Source organism: Thermobia domestica, chromosome 13 (assembly GCF_964235325.1).
Source record: "Thermobia domestica chromosome 13, izTheDome1.hap1.1, whole genome shotgun sequence".
In the NCBI taxonomy this organism is placed as follows: domain Eukaryota; kingdom Metazoa; phylum Arthropoda; class Insecta; order Zygentoma; family Lepismatidae; genus Thermobia; species Thermobia domestica.
In genome coordinates, this window is record NC_137466.1 from 137364134 (window position 1) to 137377117 (window position 12984).

Sequence of the window (12984 nt, forward strand, 5' to 3'; positions counted from 1 at the left end):
CTGGAAACATTTTGCAGCTAATACGGTGATACACATACTAAATTGTACTATATATTTATCATAAAGACTAGTTAAATTTTTCCAGGTTCGATTTCTAAACTTCAAATAATTCTAACATAATATCAAAAGCAAAACATTATGGTAATCATTTGAATTACGTTATGATACAGAACATACGGACGGATTACGTACGTTTTGTATGGTGCGGTGGAAATGCCTGATTCACGCCTGGTGAAAAACTTTTCTCTGCAAGGAAACCAGTGGATGAGCCGCGGTCATGAGTATGACGTCATAAACTTTGTACGTGTTCAGAAAATGAGTTTGGGATGTCAAGTCAGTAAGGAGGTAGTGTGTTGTCCAACAGCTTCATGTGAAACTTAAACATGGAATAGACACAAGTGTAAGCCATTTTATTTTACGAGTTCAAACGGAGACATTCTGCACATGTAGCTCCGAAAATCATCAACTATGTATTTGGGCAAGGAGTAGTGAAAAAACTTATCGCGTGCCGTTGGTTAGTGAAACAGTATTGGTGACACAACATTGAAGGTTGAGCTCAGCGTTCATCGACCCACAGCATCTGATAATATTGTAGCGGACAATATAATATTGTAGTGTCCATTTTCGTTTTTTGACAGAGGCATTGGATTTTTAATTGCACCAAGCAACCATATATATGAAGCAAGGTCCAATTTTCGACAACTTTGAGGACTCTTTCTTTAGTATTTGAATGAATTCCTCACTAAAGTAACCTAAAATTTAGACACATGTATTGGTAAAATGATTGCCACTTCATACGAGATATAAACCGCAACCATTTGACAAAACATTTGTTGGAGTTACAAGACATTACTACAGTTTGAACTTACAAGTCACAGGAGAAATAGCCCAGTCATCCACTTTACTCTATTACTTTCGAAATCAGCAAATTTTCACACCTCTGATATAGTAAGAAATAACTTTAAAAAATAAGTGTTATACAAGCGAAGTTACTGTGTTTAAACATGGTATAGTACAAAGAAACAAAGATCTATTACAGCAATGTTCAGTAGAGTTGATAGGTAGTAATTTGTGTTGAAAACTAAGTCTTAAAGTGAAGAGCCATATTACTTTAAATAAATTCCTCTGTGTGGCTCACCTCTTAAATGTTTGATATTCTTTATTGTCTTTACGTGCAGCTAGACTAAATGCATTTAGACACTTAGAATAGCATTTTAAACCAAATATTCACTGTGAAAAGGGCATTAAGCATTCTTTGTAAGTGTCAGAATTTTGCCTCAGAAGATTTCTACCATTTTCAGTTTTAGTGGAGAGAGAGAGAGAGAGAGAGAGAGAGAGAGAGAGAGAGATTAGAGTGGAGACGAAAGATATTCCTAAAATTCTTAATTGATTACAAAAAACACCTTCTCACGATCTATTACTGCTTTTTCTCTATAGCAATCAATATTAAAAATATAAGTGGCTGATTTCTGACACTAGGAATTCGAATAAAGGTTTAAAAGAGAGAATGGTACCTATTCTCAGAGCGCAAAATCGATCCCACCTCGCAAAATAATAAAAATAATAATAAAGTTTCTCATTATTTCTCATTATTTTTGATGTATGTAGGTTAATAATGAAGTTTGAAGTTAAGGTGGATTTCTATCACTTCTGGTTTAAGTAGAGAGTTAGGAGTGGAGATGAATTGTGTTCTTGGAACGCTTAATCGCACTGAGAAAAAATTGTATGTGGCGTACGCAAAAAAAGTATGTTACATTTGTAAATCCTGTAGTTTTTGGACTTAACATACAGCAAACGTATAACTGAAAACGCAAGTTTTATAATACTTCCTGTTTAAGCGTTCCATCTATACGTACTTTCCGTATGAAACAATATAGGTTGTAAGGATCTCACCTACAAATGGACGTATATAACATATAGCTGACGAAGGTAACGTACATATATACCGTATATGAAATACAAGGAAGACTGTTAGATATCAGACATCCTGTAACGGCATAATGTAACATCTAAGGGCAGTGCCTATGAAGCATACGGATAACGTATGCTCCGTACTGATTTCTGTAGTGAGCAAGAGGATTTCGTATATTTGTCAGGGCCGTGCCGTGTGTATGTGTGTGTGTGGGGGGGGGGGGGCGAGCGAAGTAAGGGGGCGAAAAATTCGGAAGAAAAAAGGAACAAAGATAGGAAAATGGGTTGGAATATATGTATGGGGGTCCCGGGCGCTGATTTTCCACGGCACGGCTCTGATATTTGTACAATATAGCGCTGTCCGGAGAACGGATTTTTCTCAGTGGGATTGCAGGAAACCTTTTATTGTTACCTGTTACCCTTTTCCCTGCATAGTCATCAACATCAAAGCCGGAAAAGTTTGATTTCTTCCATTTTTAGTGGATGGATCACCTCCATCAACGAAGTACAGTAAAAACTCTTTAATTCGAGGTCGAAGGGGACACGGAGAAAATTCGAATTATCCAAAATTCGAATTAACCAAAAGCACTCATTTTAAAGTAAAATAAATAGAACAAAATAACTGTGCTGTATATGAAAAACTAATTAACATGCAATGCATCTTATCTTTAAAGCAAGAAATTTTCTTAAGGAATTAGAATACATTCCTTCGACTTTGTGCATAATACACACCAATAGATCCCAAACGAATCTGCTTATCTTTGTGTCACTGCTTATAGTTCAGTTAAAAGGAACTGGACAAATGTCTCGTTCTTACATGTCATTTACTAGTTGAGGACAGGGTCGTTCACACTTCTATAGAAGGGATGGACACTTCCAGGTTATTGAGGAGAGATGCATAACCACCTTTTGCTGACCGGATTCTCTATACCGGGAGGGAGTCCATGGAGGTGGTATAAACAAACAAAGCTTTCTCTTTCCTATGGTAATCTCTGGGTAAAATAACAGATAAACAAGGGCCAGTTGAAAGTGCATTGTTCTGTTTGCAATCTGTCGAATACTGCAAATTTTTCCAGTGTAAATACTTCAAATTATCCAAACAGGAGGTTCAAAAGTTCGATTTACCCACGACTTTTATCATTGTTTTTTATACAGTTTTCAAGGGGAATAAACCTTTGTTCGAATTATCCAATAATTCGAATTATCCAAGTTCGAATTAAAAAGAGTCCGCTGTATATTCTAACTATAGACTCTACATTCTTTCAAAAATTGGTGATGTAAATGGACAGACAGAACAAATATATAAAGTAGTGCAGATGATTCAAAAATCCTTCAAAAATCGAAGTGGCTATATGGCCGTGAGTTCTACATGAAAGCACGTAAATTTTTACCTTGCCGTGACAACGTCACAAATAGCATTACATTCTCACTATCGCCAGCAGCAAGTCCACTTATAGCAGGGGAAATATTATTTATGAGACTTTCTAATTTTTGTCCACTGTCTGAATTCGTACTCATGTTTGAACAAATCCATTTCCTTTTCGCATTGCGAAACTACTGTAGACTTCCAAACTATATGAACTCAGTACTGAAACTAGTCGTAGTAAATCTGTGATTTCTAGATGTATCAAAAATATAGTAAATAAGGTCAGAGACAGAACTTACTTTTCGCACACTGAAGACTTTTCTTGCTATCTCTTAAGCAATTTTTGGAATATGAAAATTAATATTCAATCCGGAAGTGATAGCAGATTTCTACAACTTCCGACTGCAATAGAAGACGCACTTCCGGTATTCTTTGGATCCTTAATTGACTGCAGAAAACTACTACATGGCATCTCTGACCGTTTTTGTTCTATGGAAATCTGTAGTGAAATTGGGATATAGTAGTAAATTTCTACTGCTTTCTGGTTTAGTACAGAGAAGAGTGAAGATGGTATTATTTCTTGAGACTTAAAACGATTAAAAAAAAAAAAAAAAGAAGGAGGATAAAGCTTGTAGTTATTTGTTACCGTTGCCGTTCTATGGAGATTAATGTTGATGCCATTAATAGTTAATTTCTACTTGTTCCAGTTTGAATTGAGGGTTAGCGAATGAGATTATGAACACATTCTTGGAACTCTGAATCGATTAAAAAAAAAAAAAAAAAAAAAACTCCTTCTCTGTATCTCTTGGCGTTTTTGCTCTGATACCCTTCAACTCTTACAGACAATAGCCGTTCTATAAAACTTCCGATATTTATGGATAGCATAGGTTGGAAGTCTTGAAAGAAAAATTGTTTAACTGTTTATTAACCCTTTAACTGGCATAGTTTTTTGGAAATGTGAACTCTCAGGTTGCAGACGTAGTACTACGTCGTAGCCACAAGAGCCATAGAACTATGAAACAATGATGTATGTTTCACACAAACAACAATAGCACAAATACACCCCCCCACACACACAACGTTACAAAGACGGGGCCTTACCGAGACTTTAGCTACTGTTTTGAAATGCAGTTTCTGCTTCTTTTATTACAGCAGCAGCAATGTTCTTACGAGCAACAATGGGCCATCTGTTATTCCAAATGTCGTTCGCGCATAATGGGCATTCAGAGCCATCTATTGATTTGTTTCTGATTTAAATGTAACAAGAAAAGTGTTCAAGAGAGACCTTCGTCATTAGTAACTTTTTTAGTCAAGACGTAGTATTACGGAGCCATTTCCACTGCACATATGCCTTGACGTAGTACTACGTCATAATCAGTTAAAGGGTTAAATTAGTTTTAATCATGCTTTTATTTTGAAACATTCATGAAGGAATGGATTCTTTGAAGAATCTGTGATTACAGATGCGAGTCATCAAAGGTGGCTGTAACATGGAAATACGACTCCGTAAGACACTAAAAACATGCTTCTGGTATGTTAGAATTGATCAGAAAATAACAAAATAAGCTCGACTAATAGTTGACTTATAACATTACTATAGGCTACTTTTCATTTTTAATAGATAGAGTGTCTCAAAAGACCCCTGTTATAGAGTAACTGTTATTATCAGAGTTACAACAAAATGTAAGAGGGGAAATAGTCTCCAAATATGAAGTTTTCAATATAAAGTGAAGGATTTTTTAAATCGGACGAGCCATTTGGGCTGTACGCACTTTATGCGCCCAATGTTAAATAAAAATGAAACGTTGCCATTTACTTGGATCCACAACATAAATGAATGAAGTAACTGTCTCTTATGTTAACGTGTCGATGGCCAGCCTCCATTTCAAACATGCCCCCATTCACCATATTATTACAAAACTTATCCATCTCCCCTCCCGTCCTTCCCTTGCCCAGCCCCAGGTCAATACATAAGGGCGTAACTAACATTTTCATAATTTTACAGGAGAAGCGAAATAAGATTTTGTAGTATGTTCAACTCAATATAACTTTCTGACTATTTGAAGGAAAGTTTTGATTTTTTGGACGCTTATTGGCGAGGGACAAATGCTCCTTTCCGTGTAGATTTGACTTTCCAGCTGTTTGTATCTCTTGATAAAAATTGCAAAGTTTTTAACTTACGCCCTTATGCTGTGAACAGATATATGTTAAATTCTAGTTCTAAAATAACAATAATGGCGTATATTTTCGTAACTTTATTTTTCCTATATTTTACAGTTTTGTACATAATGAGCATTGATACTACAGTTAATGTTTTCTTCTTTTGTTATAATGATAAGAGTGTTTATTATGTTGTATATCATATTTTTGTATGAAAAATGTAACTTTGGCTACACATTATAGAATATTAAAAAAAAATATGTTTTTAGGTAAGCATTATGGCTGTATTGACACAAAGGAAAGTCCTTTTAACAATGGACCTCAACAAAATCTTCGACATTTTCATCACTTTGTAGATCTCGGAACTATGCGTGGTAGTCTCGCGGTATTACTCGTATATCGCACAAATTTTCCAAGTCTTTCTTCTTTTGCTTAGAAATAGGCCGAACAGAAGAATACCGGGGTAAGAGTGTAGGCTGGTTTAGTGTACAGCATCTCGGGGAACCTTTACGTACCGAAAATCTGGAAAAAAATCGTCTCTCAATCGAGGTTTGAAGAAAACTGTCCCCAAGTCGTCTTGACTGAATCTTGTCCATCGCAATTTTTGCCATCCAATCTCATTGCCTTTTTGATCTTTGTTGCATTGTAGAAAAGTTTTTGTGCTTCCTCGAAGTCAAAGAAATCATCTATTGTCATCGAGTGTACCTCGTATGGAAACGGCTTTTTGCGCGACATTCGAGCAACAGTTAACCACTCTCTTGGAACGAACACATCTACATTTTTTTCGCATGGTTAATGGTACTACGCATGGAATCAACTTCCGTTTCCGTATGTCGTGGCTCAAGAAATTTATGATCAATCGTTTTTATATGAGTACTACTCATCGCATAAATACACATCGGTGCGAATTTCTTGTTTAAATTTTTCACTCCGTATCAGTCGGAATACATAGTCACGTGTTGAACTTCTGTTGATAATTTGCGTAAAGATTTAAGAACACATGATGCAATTTCATCTGGTCACCTTTTTGCATTTGTTTCGTCCCAAAAATAACAGTAGCCCTCATGAGTAGAAACATCGTAAATAGTAAGATTGTAAACGTTTAGTTTCCTCGCGTAATACAAAACTCCTGTTTTGCAGGACGGCGTTGTTAACACGTTCTGAAGATCAAAACACATCACCTTATGAGTTCTATCTTTCAATGCATTCTCCTTGTCTAGTCTCTTTTCTTCCCTTGCTTCATTCGTCTTTAGTCTGTGCTCCTCGTAATTTTGCAGTTCTGCTCTTTTTCCATCTTCGGACAACTTACTAAACTTGACTTTATTGAAACTGAGAGAGATTATTGAGGCTCTATCCTACTGTACAGCAGTTTTACTCTCAACATCTGAAAAGCATATTATAGATATTCTTTATTAGTACTAATTAAACTTAATGGCACTCCTTTGTTATAAAGATTTTAAAGGGTGTTCTTAATCGATAAATCCTTGCTATTATATTCCTAACTTAAAACATTCATCTGTAGAAAAAAATATTAATTTAAGGAAAATATACTATACCGTTTTCAGGCAAATACTCTGGATCCCCATAACTGTCATCTTCCAGCTCTGTACACTCTGAAGCACTATCATCGTCATTGTATGTCAGTAAGGGGCAAATATCTTCTTTAGCAATAATTTTGCTTCGCCGGTTCATTTTTATGACTTCCTTGCTCTCCTGCTTTTGACACAATAACTGTGTTGCTTCCTTTCTATCCAGTGCTTTTGAACTCTTTCGCGAAACAAAAGAAAAAACTTCTTTGTACGTCACTAACCAAGTCTCTTTTAAAAATGAAACCCCTAAACAAATGCAAATCAACAATCTTAAACAATCCATGGCGGCATTTACCTAGAAAGAGACCAAAAAATGCGGTTCTCATTGTGGCGTATGAGCGCCAGGTCATATTACTGTGTACTCAGATCGTTTAATACAGAAGGGCGTATATGTCATTTAAGCCCTTATGCTTTGAACAACTTGCTTTTATATCTCTTAACGCCCTTATGAAAATGACTCCCCACAGCTGAACGGTTCGCCATACAGCCACAAAAATTTCCCAGCACCTAGACACAATTGACATCTATCGGAAGAATTGAAAATATCAAAATCCCAAAAAATATAAGTTACGCCCTTATGTATTGAAAGCGACGATTTATATGATATTTGCTTATGTTGCTTAAAAAGCATAGATGTTACGAGTACGATTTCGCTGTATTTTGATTTAATCCTAGAACATATATATGACTCTGGCAAAGATGATAACAAGCATCACTCTCGTTGAAATTTAGTTGTTAGGTGGAACGGGTTGTGAATAAACTACAGAAGAATATGCTGATAGTTTAATTTTGCAAATATACCTTCAGATGGTAGGGGAAGCTTGTTTGGCATATTTCATTGCATTGGATTGCATAGAAATGGTCGACCTTTCTTTCAGTTTACTTGGAACTTAGAAAATCTGACATATACAATTATGTTCGCCAAAACCGTTCATATTACTTTTCCTCCTTTCTGCTCTTTGTGTGTTAATTTTCACTGTTGCGTAGTTCCTGAATCAGAGAGGAAATATACCAATCCAATTTGTTGTAATGCATTTTTTTAATATATTGTACAGGATGAGGATGTGGAAATTGTATGCCATTATGCTATACATAGATTTTTAAAATATAATTTCGTGAAATCGCGAGATATTGCTTACAAAATAATATTGATTCGTTGAAAACTAGCAAAGAAGAAGTAATTCTGTTAAACTGTCATTGGTTAACTGTTGAAAGTATAGTTAATGCAGTTTAACTCTTACGTCCCGAATTGAGTTCACTTATGAAAAGGACCGTCATTATCCGTACGTATTACATAGTTTAATGTAGTATGTAAGCATAGTAACAAATGTGTTGAATGATGAATTTGATAAATATCTTTATGAAACTAAATGTTTATACTGTAATTCATACCGCATTTAAAATTTGAATGACAATGTATTTAGCCTTGTAATCCAATTGTTGCTAAGAGATGGCAAAAGTGTGTGGTTCCATTCGGGGTCGTTATGACTAATGAGATATAGCAATTTTCTATATTATTATTATAGACATTATATTCACACCAACCTAAATATTTATTTTATATTCTTCCTAAAAAATATTAAGTAAGAAAGTCACAGAGGTTGATCCATTTGTATTGGAACAAATAGAAGTTGTTTCTTACCTACGATGTTTCACACCGAATGTGATGGTCACCTGTATGGACCTTTGCATGAAATCACAGTTTCCACTGCAGAAAACCTAGCTCAAACTGGACTAGGAATATATTGTCCCACTTTTGCTTGCAGATTGTCCGGAGGCCATTTACCACGTTAAACTGAATCGATTAAAGCTTTTTGAGAAGTTCAATAGCCCAATAATCCAATAGCACAATAATCCATTTGCCTCAGAATAACATGGATGCCGGCTCCAGATGCCATGCGTCAGTAGAAGGCCAGCAATGTTCGGCCGTGTGAGGCCTTTCGCACTGGGATCTCAGTCCGGATTGAACAAAGTCAGCATACTTTCGTCAGTGTGCGATCACAAGAGCTGAATCAGACCAATGTGTGCTGACTCGAAACGTTTGGCCCATAAGTTATATACATATGTGCGAATCCCTACCGGATTTATCACACGAGTGCCTTCAGTGGATCCGAACACAATTGTGAGTTCATATGCGAACTGCATATTTCACTGAAACCAAAAATTTGCAAATGTGAATCTCATCAGTGCTTCTCTGTAAAAGATTCAATATCTAAGAGAGCGATAAAACCCATTTACAGTTGTCACTTTATAGGAAGAGCTATTTGCTGTGCATAGGTGCTATGCTTTCAGGTTTACAATAAATCGTGAAATTAAAAGAAAAAATGCTTCACTTTACTTGCTTTACATGATTTTCTAAGACAATCTGCACTGTTACTTTCCGATTGCATACCCAAATAATTGCGTACAAAATTGATAATATGTGAACAAACTGATGTACGAACGAAAAAAAGAGATTACTCATGGTTAAAGCAGACCAGGGGTGTAGCCAAGGGGGGCCCATCGGGGCCGGCCCCCTCCCCCAAATGGTTTCCTGGCCCCCCCCAAATGACCAGCTTTTAAAACATCATAGTAAAATTATTTCGCTTCATTCATTTGAAAGTAAAAAAGTTTATTGACAATTAATAATTTATGGTAAAATAGTATGGAGAAATATTGTTTTTCCATACCGATCGAAAAATATTATAATCTCTCTTCCTTATACCGATCGAAAAATAGGATACTTTTTTGTGACAGCAGATTACACAATTTATTGCGATTTATATTTGACAGTTTGAAGACAAACGTTTTAACAAGGTACTACAAATACAGCCATAAAACAAAGGTACTAAACTGATTTGTAACTACAGTATATTTTATATGCTTTAACAAGGGTTTTAAAAGACATAGAGGATGAAAAATTTGGTGAGAAACAATGCTTTTATTCAATTTGGATTTCATTCGCTCTTTTATTTCTACTCAGTGTAATAAAATAATTGTTTTTTTCTTTTTTTTTTAGTCACGAATAATAAATAAATATTTTTGTCAGGAAACCATAAAGAAATTTCAAAGAAAATCAATCTTGTGTAGATAGGTTCTGTATACGAGGTCTTAAATTTAAATATAAAGGTAACCAAGAAAAGTTTTCACCCACCACCTTCGAACATCGATATGTCACCTAACCTGGAAGATCTAAAATAGTCCCCATCAGCATCGACGACCTTCTGAAAACGTTCTGGAAGGCCATGGAATCCATCGCGGTAGAACTTGGAGGGCCGTGAAACGAAGAAAGTATCAGGTGCATTTTGGACTTTTACTGGGGATTTGAACTGGCGTCCTCTAAGGTGATTGTCCAAAGAATGAAACAGGTGATAATCGGACGGTGCAATACCCGGGGAATTTAGTGGTTGCAATATTGTTTTCCATCCAAGGCGGAAAATGGTGTCCTGAGTCATCCTATCCACGTGGGACTTAGCGTTGTCCCGTAAACGGGGACCCATTTGCAATTCAGAAGTGATGGCTCCAGAATTTTGAGTTTTTGTTGAGCACAGCTCAACTGCTGACACTACACAGTTGCATTGATACTCTGACCAGCTGGTAGCAGTTCCTGATGCACGATGCACCAAACACACAGAAGGACCTTATTCTGGTACAGTGCTGGTTTCGGCTGGTTTGAAATCGGTTTATGGGATGCTAACCAATGATGACGGCGCCGTGGAGCTTCGTATAGGACCCACTTTTTATCACATGTCAACGCCCTGTCCAGAAAAGACTCCGAAACAGTAAATAAACACAGGCGACTGCCGCGTTGCCTTCTGGCCCGGAGTCAAAATATGAGTGACCCATCGACCCAATTTGTAGTGCTTCACAAGTTGATGGATGTGCTGCCGAATGGTTTCACCACATACTGAATTGTAGTCGCAGTTCCTCTTTGTACATGTGTTGGTCTTCTGGCACGTGGTGTTTTCGGGTGTTTCGTCATCGTTCTTAAACTTGTTAAACCATCGCTGCAATGTTCGCGACACCCTCACGACACCATCTTCTGTCCCGCTACAGCGGCGTTTGACCTCCATTTGAACTCGTTCACCATATATGCTCTTATGACGCTCTGTGGATTACCCATGTTCCCTCTGTCTTTACGCAAGTTCACGGTGTGTCTGAATTGCCACAACCAGGTAGTATGTTGGATATACCCACACCAACAACTGACGTTCGCCTTATCTCCACTCGCATTCAACTCACAGTGTGAGGTCCAATTGAACACAAACCTCCACGAAAAGGGACAGAACTTTCTTGGTTACCTTTATAGTTATGCACAAAAGTATAGCGTTTACGCCCGGGCAGTAGTTCTTGATTAAGCATAATAAAAACTATATTGAATATAATTTATGGATAATAATAATAATAATAATAATAATAATACAGTAATAATAATAATAATAATAATAATAATAATAATAATAATAATAATAATAATAATAATAATAATAATAATAATAATAATAATAATAGACGAAGAAGAAGAAGCTACAATAGGAGACCAAAATTTTCCTTTCTTTCAGGCCTCAAAAACACTAGCAGCAAAACATTTTTTTTGGCTTTGTACATTGTAGCTGCCCCCCCTCAAAAACGACGGGCCCCCCCTACACAAACCTGCTGGCTACACCCCTGAAGCAGACTATGCTTTTCTTCCTTGAAACGATTTCCTAAAATACTCTACACGCCTATTTTCGTGCAGCATGCCCAATTAAATTAATACAGAATTAATAAAATGAGTGCAATCTGACATGGTATAAAAGCGAATAGTCATATGAAAAACACACGCCAAACTGTGCTATGTAGCCACTATAAGTATGAATTGTATCTATCCCGACTCAGGGCAGACCGAAGCTGATAGGCTTGCACAGACGCGCGTTTGTAAGGAGCAGGTGCGAAACGACAATCATTGTACATGTAAACAATTATTCATGCAAAACCACACACTTATCTGCGCTAGATAGCCACTACAAGTAAGAGTAGTATCTATTCCGAATCAGTGCAAGACGAAGTTAGTAGAACAGCGCCGAGGTGCATCCCCAAAATTACCATTTGTGTGTTAACTTATTGAATTCTGTGCCTTAATTTCAACTGTATGCCATATTGCTGTTCTGATCTGAATAGCCGTATAAGAAACTTATATTCCGTTCGTGAAGGATCAAGTTTCTTCTGGGGAGTCTTGGAAACAACACTGCTTATTTCATTAATACTAAATACTCTATAATATGTCTGGATAATTCACAGAACATATACGGTACAATATAATCTAATATGGTAGTTTGGGGCAACTCCGACAGGCTAAGGATATTTCACAAAATAAATGCATAATAAAGCAGCTAATGTAGAATTCAAAATATATATTTTGAAGTTAGTTTAATGAAGAACATAATACAACACACTCATCCAAATTCAACATTCATAAGTACATGAAATCTGCGTTTGATGACAAATATACGAAGTGTCGAAGTTTCCCCATTTATTTTGGGGAACATCGGCATTTACTTGAGGAACTCCGACAAGAAATATAATACCCTGTTAATCCATTTAATGTAATCTAAAACACTTTTAGCGGACAGTACGTTAGCGTCTGTAGTAACGTGTAATAGATTTACGTTAATAATATAAGGAAATGGCAATAACACTGCAAGACATTGTCAATTACTCGAAAACCACAGCGAAGTGCTACATAGTAACATTACAACAAAACACAAAAATAATATTGGACAAAGATATCTCTATTGATTAATGATTCTAAACATCTGAAAGTCTTAACCAGTATCAGAACAAACAGAACACACAAAGAAAGGATCAGTACCACCATCCACAGGCAGTTCGTGATACCAAGTTTTACATTGGGTGCACTGTACCCAATCTCGATAATTAGGACTGTCATTATATTTGCGTTTGCAAATAGGACAATAACATGATTTGTACATAAAGCGA